We start from the raw sequence: 12,082 nt of genomic DNA on the forward strand, positions 1-12,082 counted from the left end.
TCCGCAAAAATATTGGAAAGCAATACGACTTTGAATGACAGTACCAAGGAAGATTTATGCAAGAATTATTACTACTTATAATAACATGCAAAATATTACCAGGCATTTTACTTTCGTCAACTGGATCTAACATCATTTTTTCATACTCAATAAATATTATATTCTTTATCTATTTGACATTAATTTCCTTGCCAGGGCAGTTTCTATTTATTTACAAATTTTTGCCGACCTTAACTATACACGTAAGCTAGATAATGAATACGTGATGTTATACTGTATCACTGTTGTTATATCGCCTTCTTATCTATTAATGTAATAAAAATAGATTAATTATTTTAATATAATTATACTTATTTTAATTTAACATTATTAATATTATTATTTTGAGACATTACGTTAGGACGCCCCTCCGAAATATATATCTCGATACGTGCCTGGTGTTCGATTTGAATGAAATGTAGAAAAGGCGGGGAGGGTGGTAGCGCTCCCTCTTTTTACATTTCGATAGTTTTACCTCACATGTAGTACTTTGTGAGTCAACGATGCAGGTAGGAAATACGTGTACACACACACACACACACACATAATTGATGATTCGCAAAGGAACTTCGTTAAATTCCCATGCTTGTTCCGCTCACAAATCACATCCTCTCCAAATTACAATAGCCTACTATCGTTGTTGCTTACATATGTGTGTGTGTGTGTGGTTCCTAGAACTTCACTATTTCCAAACATAAACTTGATGTGACTCTTACAAAACCTTTTGTTTTTGGAGTGGAAGGATCATGAAAAGGTCTACTGTTTCTTTGCAAATCTTCAATTAATCTAAAATTTAGTATAAAAACATAATTTTGGCTGACTTGCTAACTTGAGATTTAAAGACAAATTATTAATTTGAATTCTTCATTAACAATAACAAAAGTGACATAAAATGTAGAAGGACAAGACTCCTGGCTTGATTGAGAATTACATTAGAGATGTACAGGTTAGGAAAGGGGAGGGAGAATTCCGTCTTCTTCCTCTTCAGCGCGAACCCTGCCTCCTACATTCTACATGTCCATTCAAAATGTCTTCTTAGTTTCAGATATTTTTGCCTCCCCTATAGCGTAATGGTAAAGATGACCCTCGTAATGTCAAAAGGTCCCGAGTTTGGTACCTGGTGGACGCCCAATAGTTCAATCCCACTATAAATGTAGGTCCAGTCCCGATTAGCCTATCTATACATAAAGAAGACTTACAGAAACTCAAACTCAAGATACTCAAACGACCGGCATAGGGTTGACGGCGCTTGGTACAGTGAGAGAGCTCCCCTTTGCCAAATTAAAATTAGGAAACAAAAACTCATCTTCAGAGGTTCCCTCACTTTTTCGCCCTTAGATGGCAGCTGCTGATAAGGGATGAGCATCCCCCCCCAAAAATAAAATTCTGCCTACGGGCCTGCTGTCCTGCATCGTGACCGTCCGGTCCAAGGCGTCATGCTTTGGGCTCTCCAGCTACGGGACCCGCGCAGGTTCGAGTCTCCTGGAAGAAGCGTAACAACTTTTCTCCTGATATTTCGGCCAGTCAAACTCGCGGCCCGCGAGCCGCATGTAGGCCCCAGCATCTGTTAATGCGGCCCGCCTTGGCCCCACTTAACACTTCATGCTTGAAATTATCTATACATTTGTAGTTATCGCGTTTTCTCTTTTCTCATGATACAAGACCAGACTCATCCAAACTTGAACACATTGACCAATTTTCCCCACACAGGTATACACTCCATTATAGAGTAGGTGTTGTGTCAACTAAGCAAGCTGATGGACATGTTACTTCTGAAGTACGAAAATATCTTGCCAGCTGGGGGAGGGCAGCGTGCATACTTTCTGTCGCCTATGAGTCTGTTTCTTGATTTTCAAGGATTTACCTGGAAGAAAAGTCAGTTTCTGTAAAAGTTTGAGGGAACCATATGGCTGCCCAAACTTCGTGGGAGTAAGAAAAGGACTATAGACGAGGAATGTAGATTTTTCAAGTGAAATGCTTACTTTTGTTGTGAAGTGGATAGTGAAAAGCGTAGAAAATTTGTACCCTGATAAAGTTTATTCATTCAGAAGTATTTCTATATCACGAAATAAATTTGCCAACCTCTGTGGAGGAGTGGTTAGCACAGCCCGTTGCGACACCAGAGGTTGCGGGTTCGAATCCTGGCCTGAGCATGGGTGTTCTTTGTATGTGTCTCTTCATCAATTTCATCATACAATTACTCATCCTCATTGTCGCCATTAGCCAAACGTGGCAGAAAAGCAACGCTAATAAAAAAAATATTAAAAAATCAGAAATACAGTTGAGGAGAGGATTGATAACTTAGTCAACGAACAATTGAAAGCAGAAATTGTTCGTGTTGTTGCCTTTTCGCTCACAATATGTGAAATTACGAACGTCTGCGAGCTAGCTGGGTTAGCTCCCTTCATTCGTGGATGCGATTCTCATCTCGATATGACAGTAAAACTACTTGAATGATTCCTCCCCGTGACACAAGGGTGAGTCACTATTCTGTGACATCATCAGTAATAGGTCTTAATATTAAATAACACAAAAATCACGCAGCAAATTAAAGGTATTACGAATAACATTAAAAATATTTCTAGAATTGGAAAGAGCAATAAACATTTGTGCAACGACAAAGGAAATTAACAACAATAAATATTAGTTCGAGGGGAAGCACGTGTCATAATGATACAAAATGATAACATGTAGAAAGTTTCAAATACGTTTGAGCTGTTTTTAAGATGGGTAATACATAAAGTGTAAGTTCAATGTTTACCTATTCGTTACCTTACATCATTGCTACTACTGTAGTTGTACATTTTGTTCCATTGGTTTGTCTTTCGCCTCTTCTGATTATCCCTAGGTCATTCCACATATCCAAGACTTTTTCCTTTAAATTCGAAATAGTCTCGCTCCCGTCCATCTCGAATTATTATCAGCACTGTTCGTAGTAGTTAAAATAATAACTGTTACTATTGTTTGTGCTTATTACTATTAGATACAAATTTTGTATCAACACGAAACCCCCTACAAAAAAAAAGAAAGTAAATGGCGACTAGTATGCCTCTGCCTTGTTATCACTGCCACTGGTATGCTATACATTTACACAGCGTACTTTCAATTAGTTATTCTTACTTGATTCGTCGTTACTTTCAACTGATAATCTCTACCACCTTCTTTACTCTCAATTTATAATCTCAACCGCACAAAGAGAAATTCTACATAATTATAGCAGCCACTGTAATGAACAAAATTTATTCAATCCAAATCTCATTTGTGAAGGTCCTGACTTTCCAAGCAAGGGCCAGCCAGCAGTGAATATTTTGCCAGTGGAGAAATCTTGAAACAAGCCGGAACCAGAATGAAATGAAACAGGTGGTGCCCTTTCGCAGCGGTCACGAAGGAGAGGGGGTGGTGAAGGCAGGGGGGACACTTGGTGGCAAGTCTTTCCACCATGGGGGGGAGGTCCTCTGCCCTCCGGCCTGTGCTCTTCCTCTAGTTTAGGACACAACAGAGAAAAATTGCTAGTTCACTGATATGTCGCTAGGTGTCTCTGTATCGCATCGGGCCAGGAAACTACTTTCATGCCAACCTCCAGCCCACTCTTAAAACTACAATTCAATCAATCAAATAATGGAAGTATGCTTGTTTAGCATTTCATTTGTATAATCTATATTTATTTATTTCCTCCAAACTTCTAGAAAGCAAGGATTAGATTGGGATCATACGGATTTGAATGACAGTACCAAATATATATATATATATATATATATAAAATATAATATATATATATATATAACCCACAGCTCTACAGCACCTTGGCGGGCCTTGGCTTACCTACCGACTGCTGGTCTCCCTCCCACACTGTTCCTCCGTCACCTGTTATAGCGTAAGGTGACGGGTGATCAGCCCGACGGACCCCCAGCCGTTGTTGTAGGTCTTCTCGACCGGGTTACGCACACTCACTCGGAGCTTCCCAATTTCCTCACGATGGTGGGTTGCCACCGGCCCTATACGTAGGCCGAAGAGCCGGATTCGAACCTACGCCGTCCCGCAGCGAACGATCTCAAGACGAGGACATATATATATATATACATATAAATATATATATATATATATATATATATATATATATATATGCACATCACTACTTACAATAACATGCATAAAATATTAATCAGGAACTTTACTTTTCGTCAACTGGATTTAACATTTCTTGTTATTGAATAAATATTCAATTCTCTATCTATTCATAGTCTTTATACCAATTCATGTGATAACTAATTAATTTACATATTAATATTATTATTTTAATTTAATATAATTATAATAAGTTAAATATTATTGTTATTTTTAAGCACTAGGTGCGGACCCCGCCGAAATATATTTCTAGATACGTGACTGTACTATTCCGCTATCATTGTTTTCTATTGAAAGTAATATGAAAGTACTAGTGTTTAGAAGTAATAGCTACTTGCTTCGAGTAACGACCACCGACCATCGAGTACCGATTGTTTCTGCACGTTTCAACAGTACAAAAAATATAAACACTATTTTTAGTTTTCATACATACATGTTGCATTCGCTATGTCTTCTAATCTTTCTCTCTCTCTTATGCTTTCTTTCTTGCTATTTTCGCTTTCATTTTCTTCTCTTTCTCTGACCTGTTGCTCTTTTTTTGTTACTCTGGCCTTATGCCTCTTACATTCTCTCTCCCCCTCTATATTTCCCTCTGTTTATTCACTTCCTGTCTCATTCTCTACCTTCATATTATTGTGTCCTTGATTCTTCCTCTATTACAAGTCTACAACTGACTGAAAACTTCTTAATTTGTGTTTTCTTCAGGTTACCTTATTTCCATATAGTTCATAATTTGTAAAGTTCATTTCAAACAATGTACACTGACCCGATGCTTTATTCTATTTCGTGAGCGCCAAATCTAGCGATAATATCGTTGCCAGTTGGCAATTCTGGTGAAATGTGCAAGGGCAATCACGCAACTAACAGTTCGAGGAGGGGTTCGAGAAGAAAACAGAAAAGGAACAGACGAATTTGTTGCTTGAGGAGGCGCTGGTGGCGGCTCTTGTCGGCGATCGAGGGAACTACTCCAAACAAACACGGCATAGAAAAAGACAGCTGGGTCACGTCTTCTGCGTTGCATCTGTATCATGATAGACACGCGACTTAGCCCACAGCGCCAATTCGGAAGGAAAGGGAAAAATGTTGCAGTGTCCCACAGTGATTCAACTTTGTGGTTTTCCGTCCGATTAAACCACGGCGAGACTGGCTGAAAGAAGTTTTAAAAGAAATTGTCGCAGGAAATCAAAGAGCGAAGAGGAACTGTTGTTGGTCGAATATTTACCAAGTTTTGTGCAAATAACAAGCTATGGTGAAATGCGTAATGAGAGAGGCAAACATGCTTATTTATTTGATTAACAAAGGATTCCAAATACATTATTGAAACTTACTATCAACGGAAAATAACAACATAAAGTTGTTACATGCGGTAAAGTGACTGACACATTTTTTCCACAACAGCCCTTTTTAAAACGTGACAGTTTTTTTTAAAAAAATAATGTGGGCTTTGTTTGGTAGATTATTTGAATACGCGACCTTCCTACAGGTCTCTTACCATCAGGTTTCCCAACAAGAATCCTGTAAACTCCTCTTTCCTCTCCCATTCGTGCCACATGGCCTGCCCACCTAGAACTTCGATATAAGTGAAGTATATTTGAAGTCAAAACTAATTGTGTATCTTTTGTTGTTACAACAAAAACTCGCCCTCTCCGAACATTTTTGGTGGGGGTTTAGGTCCAGATTGTTGACCTAACCTTCTTTTAAGAAATACCATAAGGTAAAAAATAAAAAGCAATATAAAACAGCGACCATTGGAGTTATTCTCGCAAATGCGAGTCAAAAATATTCGATTTTCCACTACAGATTTCGTCTTCATGCACGAATCCATGTGTGGATGTTTCTCGTTCAAGTGTTGTGCCAGCGGGCAAGCCCCAGCCAGCGCTTGTAATTTTCAGCCTCCGTGTCAGATGCCTGTGAATTTCACCGGTTGCTTTTTCTCACTGCTTTGTCGAGCCTTTGACGTGATTTAGCTGCAGGGTCGCCCGTCACCTGGACAGCCAGGATTTCAAACGGGAAACTTTCGATCGCGAACAAAGTTTGGAATTTTCGCAGTTGTCGTTCGTGGCTGCGAGTGATTCATCACGTTCAGCAGGAAAAAGAGCGTGGATGCAGGTGGCTGCAGGTGTGTGGAATCTTTTTAGGCACTTCCAGATGGGTTTAGCAAGATAAAGACGTAGATGTATATTTACAACACAAAGAGAAAACACAGTGGCGTGCCGGTGGGGGTAGTAGGAGAACTGAGTCTGCCGATGTATCTGTTCAAATGGTATCGGCTCAGACCTAGTATATAGATAATGTTATGGTCTCACTTCGGTCTCTATAGATCCAGGTTCAAGGTTCGATTCCCGGTGAAAGCCTCCAATGTTCAGCATCGTGAGGACTATTGGGGAGATACTTGAAAAGAAGTGGCGAGTTTCGATCTCCAAAGCCAGCAGCGATGGAACTCGATGCGCTGACCACGCGTCACCCAATGGAAAAACAGCTTTGCAGGCCCTGGCTCACAGAGGGCTGTTGCGTCATGAAATCTAGTCTAGTCTCATACATTTAAAAATTGAGAACTAGAACCTGATCAGACACTTCGACCCGGTGGAGGGAAATAGTGGTTCGGATTCCACTTTAAACTGTAGGTCCAGTTCCGATTAGCCCTACTGTGCATAAAGTGGACTTAAAACAGCAAATCAACAACAACAACAGACACTTCGAAACCAGAACGAGGCATTGTAGAATCGAGATGAGACTTCGTGTCCGAGATTTTGATACACTGTAATGTATAATATTTGATTTCGTTTTTTGTTGTTATTTAGTGTCGCTTTTCAGCTACTTTTGCTAATCGCGACGATTAGTGATGATAGGATGAAATTGAAGGAACACTCACAAATAAGGATGAAATTGAAGGAACACTCACAAATAAGGATGAAATTGAAGGAACACTCACAAATAAGGATGAAATTGAAGGAACACTCACAAATAACGTCATCAGATTCTTGAAACAACAAAATGGCACATTTTTCATATTTTCCTGAAGGAAAAACGGGACGGCAAAATGTGCACATTTTAATATAAAACTGATTCGTCTCAAATACTTACGTTTGAACACTAAATAAATAAATGCTGTGTAAATAGCGTACATAATAATGATGGCATGTAATGCACTGCAACCAAGCAATCATTTAGAATTAGAACTCATTCATTGATATTTTGCCGACAAAAGGATCATCTTCAGTAGAGAATTGTTTCCAAATAGCATTTTGCAAAAGTTTACAAACGTGTGATTAAGTTCAAAGTTTGTACTGAAAGACCGTTGCTGTCATTTGTCTACAACCAGTGGCGGGGATTAGGGGACGAGGGGGCAGTTCCCCCCCAAATTTTCGCCACTTTTGCCCCCGAACTATGCTAAACCTTATCTACAAAGGGAAATATACTGTTTTTGCCCCCCCTCCGGTTTTGGAACCAAATCGCCGCCACTGTATACAACCATTCATGTACGAAAACACTCGTTCAGTGGGGCATTAGTTGCAGGCTAACGGAAGAAACTCCAATATTTTAACAAAATTGGAATATGCACATTTGACATTGAAATGTGAAATAATTTCTACCCAACAATGCCACAGTTCATAGTAATTGGAGAGAAGGTGTATTGTTGCATTAATTATAAGCCGATAAGTCATTGTCACAAAAAAGGACATTTTTGCTTATTGTTGATATTCTAAAAAAAAAAAAAAAATGAGTTGCGACCCAGCCAGGATTCGAACCTGGAATCTTCTGATCCGTAGTCAGACGCGTTATCCGTTGCGCCACTGGGCCACGTATAGACGCTTAGCACTGCCAGAAGTGCACTCAGAATTTAGCAGTAATTATGCTTTACAACTGCCTAACGAAATTTATGAAAGTATGTATAAGTGACTAAAAATAATCGAACAATGTTTCATGTCATCTCTGTTAATTAAAGGTTAACTATATGGAGATAATTGTACATAACATTCATAGATGTAGTAATTTATTTTGTACACTGATTACGAAATTATATGTTGTAGTTCCTTTTTACTGAAACCGAATTTGATTCATAGATCTCGTATCTTCCTCATTTATCTTAAGGAAATAATTCAACGTTTATTTTTATTTACTTGTGGTGTCTTTGCGCCGCTATAATACGAAGATGAACGATGAATACATGTCTGGTAGAACACGCAAACAAATCAATTTCCGTGCTTTCAACGGAAATAGGAACAGTAATTCCGCGTTCGAAGTATGTTAAACTAACCACTACATTCAAGGGCGCCCGCCGATTTTTTTCCATGGGGGCAAGCATTTTTCACCCAAAGCACTACTTCAACTTCAAGTTAAAGTGTTCCCCTCCAACAATCTTCAATCTCTACCTATCTTACTTAATTTTCAAGTTCTACAAAACTCACTTCTAATCCTATTCTGTGCACAATATTGGTTAAATAGATTAAATTGCTTTATTACATTAGTGCATAGATTGGAAAGGATATTTCATCCAATCATCACTCATCCTCATGGTCACGATTAATCAAAAGTGACAGAGAAGCTTCGCTAAATAACAAAAAATACAAATACAAAATGGAAGATATAGATACAGTATGTAACATTCTTATTCGTACACAAGGATTTTAAAAGAAAATGCTTTAATATCTGAAAGGAAATACACTCTTTTGAAATTGTTTCTTTACAATTCAATAACTGATATCACTAGGAACATAAAATATTACCCAAATTCTGTATAACCAATGACAATAATAAATTAAATGAAACTGGAAGAGAAACATGCCATTTTTTGTACAACTTTTCTATTCGTACACTTAATAATATAAAAGAAAAAAGTATATTCAAAGCAAATTGACTGACAGTTCTAATACTTTGATGCGTATCCTTTGGCTTTAATTACTGCTTGAGACTAGGGATGGCCAGATCCGGATGCGGTTGGTTCCGGATCCTAAAATTTTTCGGATCCGGATCCGCGGATCCGGAATTTTCAGATCCGGATCCAGAATTTTCGGATCCGGATCCGGTACTTTTGGATCCGGATCCGGAGTTTTGCCATCCCACATGCGCTTCTTTGGAAAGTAAGAATGTGCTTATAACATATTGTTACCTGCTAATATACATATATATATATATAATATATATACACACACATATATATAGTGTGTGTGCGCGCATGCACGATTTGTAATTAATTAATACACTTACAAGGGAGGTCTAAGTCTCCCCCTCCGATTTACATGAAACTTGGCAGGTGTATAGAGGCCCCCCCTCAAATGTAAAGATGAGGAGAAATTGAAGTGGGGATCTGACCCCGAAACCACGTAAATATGGCATAGGAAGAAACAGGGGACATAGGGCCTCTCTACACACATGTCAAATTTCATGGGAATCGGAGAGGGACACAGGGGTCAGATGATCCCCACGTCAATTTGTCCTCATCTTGACATTTGAGGCGGGTTTTGACCCCTAAAACAGTTTTTTAGCCGAAACAAAAGAACACGTATTTCTTCATTTGGGCCCGTTTATACACACACCTGCCAAGTATCATGGAAATCGGAGGGGGACACAGTGGTCAGACCCTCACTTCAATTTGTCCTCATCTTGACATTTGAGGGGGTTTTGCCTCCTAAAACAGTTTTTTAGCTGAAACAAAAAAAAAAGTATTGCTTCCATTGGGCCCCACTATACACCTGTCAAGTTTCATGGAAATCGGAGGGGGACACTTAGATAACCTCCCTTGTTAGTCTTACACTTTGTAATTATTTAACACTGCATATAGCCTATTATAATGTTTTATTTTAATATGTAAAACTGTAACTGTAGAACAAGTGTATAATTTTTGTATAACATATCTATCTTGTTATATGTGTTAAAGGTTTCATCCTGGAATGGAATGTCTCACATTTATGTGTGTTTTCATTTCCAATACATTCGAATGAATACATATTCGTTTCAATGGCATTTACAAATTCACCTCTGACATTTGTGCACGAGTGTGTTAGCCGATGCGTAGCAAAGTATTTATTTTAGGAACAACACTTGAAAAAATTCTTGTAGGACTAACGAAAAATTTCTTTGTAATCGAAGATCATAATACCTTTTAAGGTGTGGTAATATTATAATGGGATTGAGATACGAAACTCTCGGATCCGGATCCGGATCCGTTTGGCCATCCCTACTTGAGACCTGTTCTTCATAGAATTAACACGTTTCCGACATGTTTCAGAGCTTATTTTATTCCACTCGGCTTGCGCAACAGTTTTCAACTCTTGTTTGGACTTGACACCTGCTTTATGGACTCGCCTCTTCAAAATTGCCCATAAATGCTCAATGGGATTTAAGTCTGGACTTTGAGCTGGTGTTTGTAGTAGTTTGGGCAAATTCCATATTAGCCAATTCATGTTAACTCGCGCCTTATGCTTACTGTCATTGTCTTGTTGGAATCTGTAGATAGGCGGAATGTCCATTTTTTGGGCACTCTGCTTTACATTGTTTTTCAATATGTCCAAATAGACATATGCATCCATGATACTATCAATAAACTGGGTGGTACCAACACCTTTGGACGACATACAGCCCCAAATCATTAATGACCCGCTACCGTGTTTAACTGTTGGAACTGTGTTAATGTGATCATTGTCTTTATTTGATTTTCTCCAGACCCTATTTATCCCATCTGACCCGTATATATTAATCTTGGACTCGTCTGACCATATGACACTATGCCAAAATTCCTGGTCCTTGTGGATGTGCTCTTTCGCGAATGAAAGTCTATTCCTGCGATTCACCGTATTTACATACGGCCTCTTTCGTGGTATTCTGCCATGATATCCATACTTCCACAAGCCACGTTGGACAGTTTGATCCGACATCATCTTGCCAGCAACATTTTCTACTAACGGTCGTAACTGAGGAACATTTAGTCGGGGGCTTTCTCGCACTCTTTTTAAAATAAAGGGTTCATCACGTTTATTCAACCGTCTCTCTTTTGGTTTTCTCGGCACATTCTTTGTTGAACCTTCCTCTCTAAATTTGTTTACTATGTTTTGAACTGTGGAGTGTGATTTATTGACTGTTTGTCCAATTTTTCTTAACGAATAACCTCAAAGGGCCACATTTATAATAACATCCTTCAGATCGGAACTAAGTTCCTTCACCTTGCCCATTTCGAACACGCTGATAGATAGACGATAGGCCTACAACAATATCTATGCCAGCATTTCGCTTGACGCGGATGGCGCCTGCATGTTCAAACTTGTTACGAAGTTGCAAACTGAACGAAATCGCCCGAATAGCAGTGGCGCTGTATGCGAGGACGATTGAAACTCTTGCCTGTACGAATAACAATGTTGCATGAAACAGCGTGTTTTTCTCTTTTCACACAAATTATATGCTCTGTTTATACACATTGAACATACATTATTATTGACATTTGTTGGTGAAACCTTCATTAACTATAATTTCCAGGCACATATGAAAATGATTATATTTACTAGTAGATATGACATTTTTTCCTCGGAAATTCTATGTGTACGAATAACGATGTTACATACTGTATATGAAGATTGTGATTTGTTCAACACCCTCTTCTAAGATTTTGTAAAAAGGACAAATTTATGATAATATTGGCACTAAATTTGCTTATATACTCCATCAGTTTGAAAGCTCTGTATAAACTTGCATCTCAAACGCACACTGTCGATGGCAACCTTATATATTACAATTCTATCCACGCTGGCACGAATAAAATGATTGTGGTCAATGGATGATCAACGAACATGACGGTGAATAATGAACTAATATGTCTTCCACGGAATTTGAGTGTTACGGTTCTCTTGATGATCAACATTCTATCCCGCGGAGAACGTTGTTTGAAACAGAAAATGGAATAGAATTTTCGCTTTGCCTCCGATGT

The 12,082-nt window shown here is 38.6% G+C and overlaps 1 protein-coding gene and 1 non-coding gene across 2 annotated transcripts in view; one reads left to right on the forward strand and one right to left on the reverse strand.

Annotated features, from left to right (window-relative positions):
• The window catches only part of scramb1 (phospholipid scramblase 1), a 152,130-nt gene that overhangs the window by 31,567 nt on the left and 108,481 nt on the right, over positions 1-12,082 (forward strand). The window lies entirely within an intron of this gene.
• On the reverse strand, positions 7,893-7,965 carry TRNAR-ACG (transfer RNA arginine (anticodon ACG)). Its single transcript has one exon. It is a non-coding gene; the product is annotated as a tRNA-Arg (tRNA).

Source organism: Lepisma saccharinum, chromosome 30 (genome assembly GCF_977018435.1).
Source record: "Lepisma saccharinum chromosome 30, izLepSacc3.1, whole genome shotgun sequence".
Taxonomy (NCBI): Eukaryota; Metazoa; Arthropoda; class Insecta; order Zygentoma; family Lepismatidae; genus Lepisma; species Lepisma saccharinum.